We start from the raw sequence: 13,991 nt of genomic DNA, 5'->3' as shown, positions 1-13,991 counted from the left end.
ACAAAACTGTAACAATCAAAGCTGCAGTAACTCCACCCACATTGTCCCACCTTGTCTAAATTTTACATATTTGGTAAGAGTCCTGCACTGAAGTCATCTACAACTACTATTTCATCGTTCATAGTCCTTGTTCATACCCCGACCTGTTCATACCCCAACGTGCACAGGTCTGCGAGGGCCCTTTATAGCTGCTTGCAGCTCTAGTTATTATTATTATTATTATTATTATTTACTGTGCAGCGCTTTTCCATTTTTGAGGGCCTAAACATGCACGAAAAGTCACCAAAATTTGCACATTTGTCGGGCCCGGTGAAAAATTGGATATTTTTGTGTTTCCCAAAACAATGCAAAAAAAATGGCTCTGCAGCGCCACCTAAGGTCGAAAAAGTGCACCTGGTCCCGGCCCGTTTGACCTAGAGCTACGAAAATTTTTAGGCATATGAAGGGCCTAGAGACCTAAAAAAAAGTCAGCGCGAGCCATGTGCTCAGATGTACAGAAAAAGAGTTATGAATTTTTGAATGTGCATTTTTGGCCCATTTTTGCACGTTTGTAGGTCCCAAACTGCTCCTTGTTTCTCCTAAACGCTTTACTCAATCACCTTCAAAATTGCTGTGGTCCATATTCACACGTAGGGGCAGAAGTGGGCAAAATTTGGTGCAGATCCGCTGGCATATATTATAGGGGCGTGGCTTCAAATTATGTGTTCAATTTTTCCTTCGCCAAGAGGGACAAAAACCTTAATAACTTTGATGTACTAGCTTAAAAAAATCTAAAACTTCATAGACACATGGAAACTTATGTCTTTAACACCTTTAAATAAAGTTTTTTTAAATACCTACTAGCGCCGCCTAGTGGTTGATTAAAATGTCATTTTTTACACTTTCATGTATTGTGCTCAGTCTGTTTGAGTACAACAAATGAAAATTGGTCAGAATATCAATAAGACATGGAATATTAAGGTTTCAAAATTTTATGACTTTTCGATAATGGGCGTAGTCTGCACGCCACCTCAAAGTCAGATGACTCGCCAAAACGAAAAAAGTGGCTGTAATTGGCCCCAAAATGGCCTTATGAGTGGAAAATAGCCTCTCACTCCCGGCCCGTTTGACCTAGAGCTCCAAAAATTTGTAGCCTTATGTAGGACCTCGAGCCCTACAAAAAAGTCAGCGCGAGCCATGTGCTCAGATGTACAGAAAGAGAGTTATGAATTTTTGAATGTGCACCTTTGGCCCGTTTTTGCTCATTTGCAGGTCCCGAACTGCTCCTTTTTTCTCCCAAACGCTTGACCCGATCGACTTCAAATTTGCTGTGATGTTTTATCTGACTGTGAGGCACAATTGTTCAAATTTTTGTGACGATCCGCCAACAAATATGTTGGGGGCGGGGCTTCATATTATGCCTTTGATGTTTACTTTGCCACATGTGAAACAAACCTTTATAACTCAGCTTTACAAGCTTGAAAAAATCTGAAACTTCACAGACACATGAAGACTTAAGCCTTTACCACATGTGTTTAAAAAGATCTTGAATTGCTTATAAGGCCACCTAGTGGCAAACAAAAATGTCAGTCTGATGTCTCGCAAAAACGAACAAAGTTGCTGTGTTTGGACCCAGATAGTCTTTTCTTTTCTAAACTTCATATATTTGATGGATTTCCAATGCGGAATACACCTATCAACGTATTTTTTGTTATAGTGCGAGCGCCACCTAGTGGCAGCCAAAAATATAGCAGTTTTTAAACGTTTTTATGTGTTTAGCTGAGCCCTTTGAAGTAATATCGCTGAAATTAAGTCTGAAAAGCCTCTAGACAGCCCTGCTGACCTCCACCAAATTTTACGATATTTCGATAATGGGCGTGGCCTCTACGACCATTTTCATTCCGAAGCTTTATCTGTCCAGTAAAAGTTGTTGTAATTTGACCCAGATGATCTGATCTTCTCACAATTTCACATATTGGATGAAAATATTCTCCTGAACATATCGACAAAAATATATTCCAGTTTAAAGCTAGCGCCACCTAGTGGCTGCAAAAAATGTAATTAGTCAAATGATTACAGTCAATCCTGTTTGGTTTGACCTACAGCTATAAAACTTTGTAGGCAAATGAAGGACTGTAAGACCTACAAAAAAGTCAATAGAAGTGATGTGCAAGAATGTACAGAAAAATTGTTATGACTTTTTTTAATGTGCAGTTTTGTCCCATTCTTAGACATTAGCTGGTCTCAAACTAGTGCCTTTTTCTCTTAAACGATTCACCCCATTACCTTCAACTTTGGCATAAATCATTATCCAACTGAGGGGCACACATAGTCCAAATATCGTGAAGATCTTTTGACATAAAAGATGGGGGCGGAGCTTCAAATTATGTTTAATATTTCCTTCGCCAAGAGTGACAAAAATCTTAATAACTCAGCTATGACAGCTTCAAACCATCTGAAACTTTCCTGGGACTTTAAACGTCATGCAATAATACATTTATGTGATAAACTTTCAAATCATTTACAGCGCCACCCAGTGGCGGACAAAATTCTCATTTTTTATACTTTTATGTACTGTGAAATGCCTGTTTGACTAAATGAACTCAAAAATGATCAGAAAAGCTATGACACATTGGAACATTAAGGTTCTCAACTTTTATGACTTTTCAATAAAGGGCGTGGCCTCTATGCCAACTCAAAATCCGATGTCTCGCCAAAACGGTAAAAGTTGCTGTAATTGGACCTAGACAATCTGATATTTTTAAAACTTCATATATGGGATGGGAGTCCAATGTGAAACACACCTACAAGCCTATTTTTTATCATAGTACGAGCGCCACCTAGTGGCAGCAAAAACTATAGCAAATCCTTAACGTTTTTATGTACTCTGCTGAGCCCCTTGAAGTGATATCCCTTAAATGTTTTCTGAAAAGCCAGTGGCCATGCCTTATGCCCTCCACAAATCAGTATGATGTTTCCACAGTGGGTGTGGCCTATACGGCATTGAAAGCTACAAAACTGTAACATTAAAAGCTGCAGTAACTCCACCCACATTGTCCCACCTTGTCTAAATTTTACATATTTGGTAAGAGTCCTGCACTGAAGTCATCTACAACTAAGTTTTCATCGGTCATACTCCTAGTTCATACCCCGACCTGTTCATACCCCAACGTGCACAGGTCTGCGAGGGCCCTTTATAGCTGCTTGCAGCTCTAGTTATTAGGGCCCGAGCAGCTACCGCTGCGAGAGCCCTCTTGTTTTTCTCCAGATTATTATTCTTATTATTATTATTATTATTATTTACTGTGCAGCGCTTTTCCATTTTTGAGGGCCTAAACATGCACGAAAAGTCACCAAAATTTGCACATTTGTCGGGCCCGGGAAAAATTGGATATTTTTGTGTTTCCCAAAACAATGCAAAAAAAATGGCTCTGCAGCGCCACCTAAGGTCGAAAAAGTGCACCTGGTCCCGGCCCGTTTGACCTAGAGCTACGAAAATTTTTAGGCATATGTAGGACCTAGAGACCTACAAAAAAGTCAGCGAGAGCCATGTGCTCAGATGTATGGAAAAAGAGTTATGAATTTTTGAATGTGCATTTTTGGCCCATTTTTGCACGTTTGTAGGTCCCAAACTGCTCCTTGTTTCTCCTAAACGCTTTACTCAATCACCTTCAAATTTGCTGTGGTCCATATTCACACGTAGGGGCACAAGTGGGCAAAATTTGGTGCAGATCCGCTGGCATATATGATAGGGGCGTGGCTTCAAATTATGTGTTCAATTTTTCCTTCGCCAAGAGGGACAAAAACCTTAATAACTTTGATGTACTAGCTTAAAAAAATATAACACTTCATAGACACATGGAAACTTATGTCTTTAACACCTTTAAAAAAAGTTTTTTTAAACACCTACTACCGCCGCCTAGTGGTTGATTAAAATGTCATTTTTTACACTTTCATGTATTGTGCTCAGTCTGTTTGAGTAAAACAAATGAAAATTGGTCAGAATATCAATAAGACATGGAATATTAAGGTTTTAAAATTTTACGACTTTTCGATAAAGGGCATAGTCTGTACGCCACCTCAAAATCAGATGACTCGCCAAAACGAAAAAAGTGGCTGTAATTGGCCCCAAAATGGCCTTATGAGTGGGAAATAGCCTCTCACTCCCGGCCCGTTTGACCTAGAGCTCCAAAAATTTGTAGCCTTATGTAGGACCTCGAGCCCTACAAAAAAGTGAGCGCGAGCCATATGCTCAGATGTACAGAAAGAGAGTTATGAATTTTTGAATGTGCACTTTTGGCCCGTTTTTGCTCATTTGCAGGTCCTGAACTGCTCCTTTTTTCTCCCAAACGCTTGACCCTATCAACTTCAAATGTGCTGTGATGTTTTATTTGACTGTGAGGCACAATTGTTCAAATTTTTGTGATGATCCGCCATCAAATATGTTGGGGGCGGGGCTTTATATTATGCCTTTGATGATTACTTTGCCACATGTGAAACAAACCTTTATAACTCAGCTTTACAAGCTTGGAAAAATCTGAAACTTCACAGACACATGAAGACTTAAGCCCTTAACACATGTGTTTTAAAAGATTTTCAATTGCTTATAAGGCCACCTAGTGGAAAACAAAAATGTCAGTCTGATGTCTCGCCAAAACGAACAAAGTTGCTGTGTTTGGTCCCAGATGGTCTTATCTTTTCTAAACTTCATATATTTGATGGGTTTCCAATGCGGAATACACCTATCAACGTATTTTTTGTTATAGTGCCAGCGCCACCTAGTGGCAGCCAAAAATATAGCATTTTTTAAACGTTTTTGTGTGTTTAGCTGAGCCCTTTGAAGTAATATCGCTGAAATTAAGTCTGAGAAGCCTCTAGACAGCCCTGCTGACCTCCACCAAATTTTACGAAGTTTCGATAATGGGCGTGGCCTCTACGACCATTTTCATTCGGAAGCTTTATCTGTCCAGTAAAAGTTGCTGTAATTTGACCCAGATGATCTATCTTCTCACAATTTCTCACATTGGATGAAAATATTCTCCTGAACATATCGACAAACATATATTCCAGTTTAAAGCTAGCGCCACCTAGTGGCTGCAAAAAATGTCATTAGTCGAAAGATTACAGTCAATCCTGTTTGGTTTGACCTACAGCTATGAAACTTTGTAGGCAAATGAAGGACTGTAAGACCTACAAAAAAGTCAATAGAAGTGATGTGCTAGGATGTACAGAAAAATTGTTATGAATTTTTTTAATGTGCAGTTTTGTCCCATTCTTAGACATTAGCTGGTCTCAAACTAGTGCCTTTTTCTCTTAAACGATTCACCCCATTACCTTCAACTTTGGCATGAATCATTATCCAACTGAGGGGCACACATAGTCCAAATATCGTGAAGATCTCTTGACATAAAAGATGGGGGCGGAGCTTCAAATTATGTTTAATACTTCCTTTGCCAAGAGTGACAAAAATCTTAATAACTCAGCTATGACAGCTTCAAACCATCTGAAACTTTCCTGGGCCTTTAAAAGTAATGCAATAATACAGCTATGTGATAAACTTTCAAATCATTTACAGCGCCACTAAGTGGCAGACAAAAATCTCATGTTTTATACTTTTATGTACTGTGAAATGCCTGTTTGACTAAATGAACTCAAAAATGGTCAGAAAAGCTATGACACATTGGAACATTAAGGCTCTCAACTTTTATGACTTTTCAATAAAGTGCGTGGCCTCTATGACAACTCAAAATCCGATGTCTCGCGAAAACGGTAAAAGTTGCTGTAATTGGACCTAGACGATCTGATATTTTTAAAACTTCATATATGGGATGGGAGTCCAATGTGAAACACACCTACGAGCCTATTTTTTACTATAGTACGAGCGCCACCTAGTGGCAGCAAAAAATATAGCTAATCCTTAATGTTTTAATGTACTCTGCTGAGCCCCTTGAAGTGATATCCCTTAAATGTTTTCTGAAAAGACAGCGGCCATGCCTTATGCCCCCCACAAATCAGTACGATGTTTCGACAGTGGGTGTGGCCTATATGGCATTGAAAGTCACAAAATTGGAACAAAAAAAGCTGCAGTAACTCCACCCACATTGTCCCGCCTTGTCTAAATTTTACATATTTGGTAAGAGTTCTGCACTGAAGTCATCTACAACTACTTTTTCATCGTTCATAGTCCTTGTTCCAATGTGCACAGGTCTGCGAGGGCCCTTTATAGCTGCTTGCAGCTCTAGTTATTATTGTTATTATTATTCTCCCACATGAATTTCATTTTTGAGGGCCTAAACATGCATGAAAAGTCACCAAAATTTGCACACTCAACGGGCCTGCTGTCAAATTTGTTATTTTGGTGTTTTCTTACATAAAATCCAAAAAATTTATTTTTACCGCCACCTAGAATCGAACACTTCTCCTGGGTCACAGCCCGTTTCACCTAGAGCTATGAAATTTTTGAGGCATATATAAGATCTCAAGACCTGCAAAAAAATTATAGAACGTCATATGCTAGGATGTAAAGAACCAGAGATATGAATTTTTTATGTGCCTTTTTGGACCATTTTTGGATGTTTTTTGGCAGGTACCAAATTCCTCTTAATAGCTCCTAAAGAATTGACCCGATTTAAAATTAGCATGCTCCATTAACAGGCATAGGGCCACATTTGGGCAAAATTTCATGAAGATCGGCCAACATATATGATGGGGGCGGGGCTTTAAATTATGTGTGTCAAATTTTCTTCGCCATAAGCAACAAAAACCTTAATAACTCCAAATGTGCAAGCTTCAAAATATCTGAAACTTTACTGAAAATTTACTAGTTATGTCCCTAAATTATCTGCATAAATTTTTAAATTAATTTCAGCACCACCTAGTTACAGACAAAAATGTCATTTTTTAAACTTTCATATATTGTGCAAAGCACATATGAGTAAATGAACTGAAAATTTGTCCAAATACCATTGAGACTTAGAGAAAATGGGTTTTCAAATTTGATGACTTTGTGATAAAGGGGGTGGTCTGTATGCCACCTCAAAGTCGGAGTTTGCCCAAATCAGCAGAACTTGCTGTAATTTAGCCCAGATGAACCTTTAAACAGCAGCCCCTTCTGACCTGTTTGACCTAGAGCTACAACTTTTTTTTTATGGATATGTAGGACATCAAGACCTACAAAAACATAGAGTGCCATATGTTAGGATGTACAGAACCAAAGTTATCAATTGTTGAATGTAGAATTTGGCCCGATTTTCTTCTTTTTTCGGTACCAAAACTCTCAACACGGTCAACTTCACATTTGGTCTGCCCCATTATCCGACATAGGGGCACACCTGGCCAAAATTTTGTGAAGATTGGCTAACATATATGATGGGCGCGGGGCTTCAAAATACGTCTTCCAAAGTCAAATTTCGTTCGCCATGAGCAACAAAAACCCTAATAACTCCAATGTGTAAGCTTCAAAATATCTGAAACTTTACAGAATATGTACTAGTAATGGCTTTAAAATATCTGCATGGTTAAATTTAAAATTTTAAACTTTCAAGTATTGTGCTAAGACCATAAAAAGAAATGAACTGAAAATGTGTCCGAACAGCATCAAGACTTGGGAGGATAACGGTTTCCAAATTTTACGATTTTGTGATAAGGGGGTGGTCTGTGTGCCACCCCAAAGTCGGAGTTTGCTCAAATCAGCAAAACTTACTCTAATTGAGCCCAGGTGATCATAAAACGGCAGCCAGTTCCGACCCGTTTGACCTAGAACTACGAAATTTTTTAAGCATATGTAAGACCTCAAGACCTACAAAAGCATCATAGAGCACTATCTGTTAGGATGTACAGAACCAGAGTTATCAACTGTTGAATGTAGAATTTGGCCCGATTTTGTACATTTTTCGGTACCAAAACCCTTGACCCGATCAACTTCACATTCGACGTGCTCAATTATCTGACAGAGTGGCACAACTGGGCAAAATTTTGTCAAGATCGGCTAACATATATGATGGGGGCAGGGCTTCAAAATACTTGATTCAAATTTCCTTTGCCACCAATGACAAAAACCTTAGTACAGTCGGCCCCCGGTTTACGAACACCCTCTTTTACGAACATTTCGACTTACGAGCGTGGACCATGGAGTTTTTTGTCCCCCACTTACGTGCAAACCTTTCATCTTACGAACAATGCGATATGCCGGCCATTACTTCCGATCATATATTTTTACTTCACTACGTCAATAAAATTCAGTAGTTGATGCTTGTCACGGTAACGTTGAACGCTATTGCTCTTACAATGTCACAGTCACTGTCTCAGTCACGGTGTCAGTCACGGAGTCAGTCACGGAGTCAGTCACGGAGATGCCAATAAGCTATTGGTCGATTAAGGTCACAGTCCTGGGCTCACTCACGGAGATGCTATTGGCCGGCGTCACGTCAATCACAGAAATGCCGATATGCTATTGGCCGAAGACCTTTATCTAGCTTGATGGCACAGCTGGTCAGGATGGAAGGAAGGAGAAAAAATGAGTGAAAAACGGAAGGAAGGAATGTTGTGAAGATTTTGCAAACTTTATCTGTTAGACATGGCTTCTAAAATTGTAAGTGGCGGTAAAGGAAGAAGTAAGAGGATGATGACAATAGAAACCAAGCAGGAGATAATAAAAAAAAAATACGAAGGAGGCGTGTGCATAGTTAACCTTGCTCGTGAGTATGGACGGAACCGCTCGGCAATCTTCTAAGGGCAAGACTTTCCTTGCCGGGGGACGGACCTCGCTCGACAACAAAATGGAGAGGCTTCTTCTATTATGGATTAAAGAGAAGGAAATCGCCGGTGATATGTTTTAGTTTGAGAAAAATTCTTGTTTAAGAAAATAAATAAATAAATTCTGCGTGTTGGTCTCTGCTCACCTCCGTCTCCACTCAGCTCAAGTCACATCGCCCCAGAGGAATATGTCATTTATCCTTTGTTTATCCATGCTTGTTATATTAACTACACAGTAGATTATGGTACTAATTTTAAATATGTGTGTAAATTTGTTATGGTTTTAACTATGATTACGCCACGCGTTGCCAGTCAATGTGGACGTTAATTGACCTCGCTTTGCTACATTAACGAAAGCATCTGCTCATGCATGACACGGTAATGCTGATATGCTATTGCTCTTACAATGTCACAGTCACTGTTTCAGTCACGGTGTCAGTCACGGTCTCATTCACGGAGATGCTATTGGCCGGCGTCACGTCAATCACAGAAATGCCGATAAGCTATTGGCAGAACGCCTTTATCTAGCTTGATGGCACAGCTGGACGGGACGGAAGGAAGGAGAGAAAATGAGTCAAAAACGGAAGGAAGGAATGTTGTTAAGACTTTGCAAACTTTATCTGTTAGACACGGCTTCTAAAATTGCTAGTGGCGGTAAAGGAAGAAGTAAGAGGATGATGACAATAGAAACCAAGCAGGAGATAATAATAAAAAAAAAAAATACGAAGGAGGCGCACCATGGCTCGTGAGTATGGCCGTAACCGCTCGGCAATCTTCTAACTTTCCTTGCCGGGGGACGGACCTCGATCGACAACAAAATTGAGAGGATGCTTCTATTATGGATTAAAGAGAAGGAAATCACCGGTGATATGTTCTAGTTTTGAGAAAGGTTCCCGTTTAAGAAAATAAATCAATAAATTCTGCGGGTTGGTCTCTGCTCCCCTCCGCCTCCACCCAGCTTAAGTCACGTCGCCCCAAAGGTAAATGTCATTTTTCCTTTGTATATTTATATTCTTTAATTTAACTGTACAGTAGGTTATGTTACTCATTTTTAATATGTGTATAAAGTCGTGATGTTTTTACCTAAGGTTTTTGCATGCGTTGCACGCATTCACGAATTAACATAGGTTTGGATTGCCCGTCATACGAACAGTTCGAGTTACGAGCGTAGCCGCTGAACGGATTAAGTTCGTAACACGGGGGCGCACTGTATTGTGTAAAGCCCATAAGAGTAAATGAACTGAAAATTTGTACGAGTACCATCGAGACTTGGAGAAAATGGGTTTTTATCGTAACAGTAAATGCTGATGTAGTTTGTCCCAGATGATCCCATCTTCTCACGACTTCACATGTTGATTGAAAGTCAATTCCTACAGACATCAACAAACATATATTCCATTGTAGTGCTACAATCACCTTGTGGCAGAAAATATATTACCAAGTTTGCGATTCCAATTACTTAGTTGTGCCCGTTGGACAAATACTAATGAAAATTTTACCTTTTCTAGAACATTGACCTCTACAGTTTGCCTGCAAATGCAGGAACACATTCATGTTCATTCACATTCACATTCAATTTGTTCGTTTGACCTAGAGCTACGAAATTTTTAGGCATATGTAGGACCTAGAGACCTACAAAAAAGTCAGTGCGAGACATGTGCTCCGATGTACAGAAAAAGAGTTAAGAATTTTTGAATGTGCATTTTTGGCCTATTTTTGCACGTTTGCAGGTCTCAAACTGCTCCTTGTTTCTCCTAAACGCTTTACCCAATCGCCTTCAAATGTGCTGTGGTGCATGATCAGACATAGGGGCACAACTGGGCAAAATTTGGTGCAGATCCGCCGACATATATGATAGGGGCGGGGCTTCAAATTATGTGTTCAATTTTTCCTTCGCCAAGAGTGACCAAGACCTTAATAACTCTGATGTACTAGTGGTTGATAAAAATGTGGTTGATAAAATTTAATTTTTTAAACTATCATGTATTCTGCTCAGTCTGTTTGAGTAAACTGAAAATTGGTCAAAACACCATTAAGACATGGAATATTAAGGTTTTAAAATTTTTCAACTTTTTGATAATGGCCATGGTCTGCACGCCACCTCAAAGTCAGATGTCTCTCCAAAACGAAAAAAGTGGCTGTAAATGGCCCCAAAATGGACTAATAAGTGGAAAATAGCCTCTCAGTCGACCGTTTGACTGAGAGCTACAAAAATTTGTAGCCTTATGTAGGACCTCGAGCCCTACAAAAAAGTCAGCGGGAGCTATGTGCTCAGATGTACAGAAAAAGAGTTATGAATTTTTGAATGTGCAATTTTGGCCCATTTTTACTCGTTTGCAGGTCCCGAACCGCTCGTTTTTTCTCGACTTCTTCGATCGACTTCAAATTTGCTGTGCTGTTTTATCTGACTAGGAGGCACAATTGTAAAAATTTTTGTGAAGATCCGCCATCAAATATGTTGGGGGCGGGGCTTCATATTATGCCTTTGATGTTTACTTCGCCACATGTGACACAAACCTTTATAACTCAGCTGTACAAGCTTCGAAAAATCTGAAACTTCACAGACACATGAAGACTCAAGCCCTTCACACATGTGTTTAAGAATTTCTTCAATTGCTTATAAGGCCACCCAGTGGCAAACAAAAATGTCAGTCTAATGTCTCGCCAAAACGAACAAGGTTGCTGTATTTAGACCCAGATGGTCTTATCTTTTCAAAACTTCATATATTTAACGGGTTTCCAATGCGGAACAGACCTATCAACATATCTCTTGTCGTAGTGCGAGCGCCACCAAAAATATAGCATTTTTTTAACGTTTTTATGTGTTTAGCTGAGCCCTTTGAAGTAATATCGCTGAAATTAAGTCTGACAAGCCTCTAGACAGCCCTGCTTACCTCCACTAAATTTGACAAAGTTTCGATAATGGGCGTGGCCTGTACGTCCATTTTCATTCCGAAGCTTTGTCGGACCAGTAAGGGCTGCTATAATTTGACCCAGATGATCTGATCAACTCACAATTTCACACATTGGATGTAAATCTATTCCTGAAGAAATCAACAAACATATATTCCAGTTTAAAGCTAGCGCCACCTAGTGGCTGCAAAAAATGTCATTAGTCGAAAGATTACAGTCAATCCTGTTTGGTTTGACCTACAGCTATGAAGCTTTTTAGGCAAATGAAGGACTGTAAGCCCTACAAAAAAGTCAATAGGAGTGATGTGCTAGGATGTAGAGAAAAATTGTCATGATTTTTTTTTAATGTGCTATTTTGCCCCATACTTAGACATTAGCTGGTCTCAAACTAGTGCCTTTTTCTCTTAAACGGTTCACCCCATTACCTTCAACTTTGGCATGGATCATTATCTGACTACGGGGCACACATAGTCCAAATATCTTGAAGATCTCATGACATATAAGATGGGAGTTTTCAATTATGTTTAATATTTCCTTCGCCAAGAGTAACAAAAACCTTAATAACTCAGCTGTAACAGCTTCAAACCATCTGAAACTTTGCAGGGACTTTAGAAGTCATGCCCTAATATAGCTATGTGATAAACTTCCAAATCATTTACAGCGCCACCTGGTGGCGGACAAAAATCTCATTTTTTATACTTTTATGTACTGTGAAATGCCTGTTTGACTAAATGAACTCAAAAATGGTCAGAAAAGCTATGATACATTGAAACATGAAAGTTCTCAACTTTTATGACTTTTCAATAGAGGGCGTGGCCTCTATGCCAACTCAAATTCCGATGTCTTGTCATAGCGGGAAAAGTTGCTCACAAGCCCAACCGCAGAACGGATTAATCTTTGAGGGAGGCTGATGATGATGATTACCCGTCATACGGCGAATTTGCCTTACGACCCCAACCGCGCAACGGGTTTATCTCATAACATGGGGGTCAACTGTCCACAAGTGTGTTGACCTGTTATATCTGCCAAAGGTGGCTATTTTGATGAGTCAAAAGTTTAGAATACATTTTGATTTATAAATTGATTCTATGATTTCTTTTTCAACTTAAATAGCCTATTCGTTCTATCGTTTCATTTCTGAGTGCAATAACACAATAAACTGAATGATTTTTAGAAAAAACTTGAAAAAGTGTGGTGTTCTAAAACTTTTGACCGGTGGTGTTTAAGTGTGTGTGTGTGTGTGTGTGTGTTTAGGTTTGTATGATCGTGTGAGCACACGCACAGTACATACATACATGTGTCTGTGTAAGTAAATGCAAATGCAGACACATACATGTATGTGTATACATGTACAGTACATACATACACTTAATGTCGTTGCAGTGGCGGCTTCATGAAAATGCTGTTCAACGTAATTATGAGTGAGTGATAAATGCGATTCTGACGGACGCAGTACAGTAATTTGGTCCCGCCTGCAATATCGCTTTAAACGCGTGAATGCGTATTATTGACAGCAATTCTTTTATGCATACTTGTATGGATCATCATTCAGCGTCTAATAGTCCAGGGTATTATAAGACATGTTAAAATTGACGTGCATGCAAAATGATTGCGACCTTGAGAAATTGCTTCCCAGGAGCAAGTTGTATTCATGTCTACCGACTAGGCACCAGGTTGACTTGTTTCAGTCTAAAAGTATTCATTTTGCGTTATGGAATCTGTGCTAGCAGTTGAACAATGTTCATGTGGCTTGTGACGAATCTGCAGTCAGGAAACAAAAATATTTTAACAATAGACCTACATCTACAATCGGGAGCCAGTTAATCTGGGAGCCAGTTGAAGAACTGTGACACCGGAGTTATAGTTACAGCACAGCAAGCACTGTTATTTAGATGATAATAAACTAAATCGTAAAGATAGGTTCTGATCAAAACGTATACATTTTTGTGGTAATATTTTGACTGGTGATGTGGGAATCAATACGAACCTATTTCAGCAAACTGTCCAACGCATCCGTTGATGAAAAAAAAAACGTTTTTGAGACTTCCGCAGCGGAAACTGTTTTCACCCACTGTCCACGGACATTTACACGTCACAGAGGCACCGCCTAGAGCGAAATTTTACTAACGATTCCATACGTCAGCACATACGCCATCTTAGATGTGGAAGTTCGGCCACAAGCAATTGCATGCAAGTGGACTGAACGTATTACGTGCTCTCTTCATAGTGAACAACATGCAGACGCCCCCGCCTCTCTCCACACACACACACGTACTACATAGTAATAGCAAAAAAAAAACTAAATATATAAATCAATACTTTATGTACAATAGAAAAGTCCCATA

The 13,991-nt window shown here is 39.4% G+C and overlaps 1 protein-coding gene across 4 annotated transcripts in view; it reads right to left on the bottom strand.

Moving 5' to 3' along the window:
• The window catches only part of jkamp (jnk1/mapk8 associated membrane protein), a 42,994-nt gene that overhangs the window by 28,899 nt on the left and 104 nt on the right, over positions 1-13,991 (bottom strand). The window contains exons 1-2 of one of the 4 annotated variants that reach the window (XM_088432422.1): positions 13,634-13,978; positions 9,994-10,103 (exon numbers count right to left, since the gene is read on the bottom strand). The exons of 1 other annotated variant lie outside the window; for it this stretch is intronic. The gene's annotated coding sequence lies outside the window, so the exon portion shown is untranslated. Of the gene's footprint in view, positions 1-9,993; positions 10,104-13,633; positions 13,981-13,991 lie in introns of those variants that run through there. 2 more of the 4 variants (XM_088432425.1, XM_088432421.1) reach the window with 2 other exon arrangements.

Source organism: Hippichthys cyanospilos, chromosome 14 (assembly GCF_059441005.1).
Source record: "Hippichthys cyanospilos isolate Australia breed blue-spotted pipefish chromosome 14, RoL_Hcya_1.0, whole genome shotgun sequence".
Lineage (NCBI taxonomy): Eukaryota > Metazoa > Chordata > Actinopteri > Syngnathiformes > Syngnathidae > Hippichthys > Hippichthys cyanospilos.
Note: the sequence above shows the minus strand (reverse complement) of the source record. Positions and strands in the feature narration are given on the sequence as shown.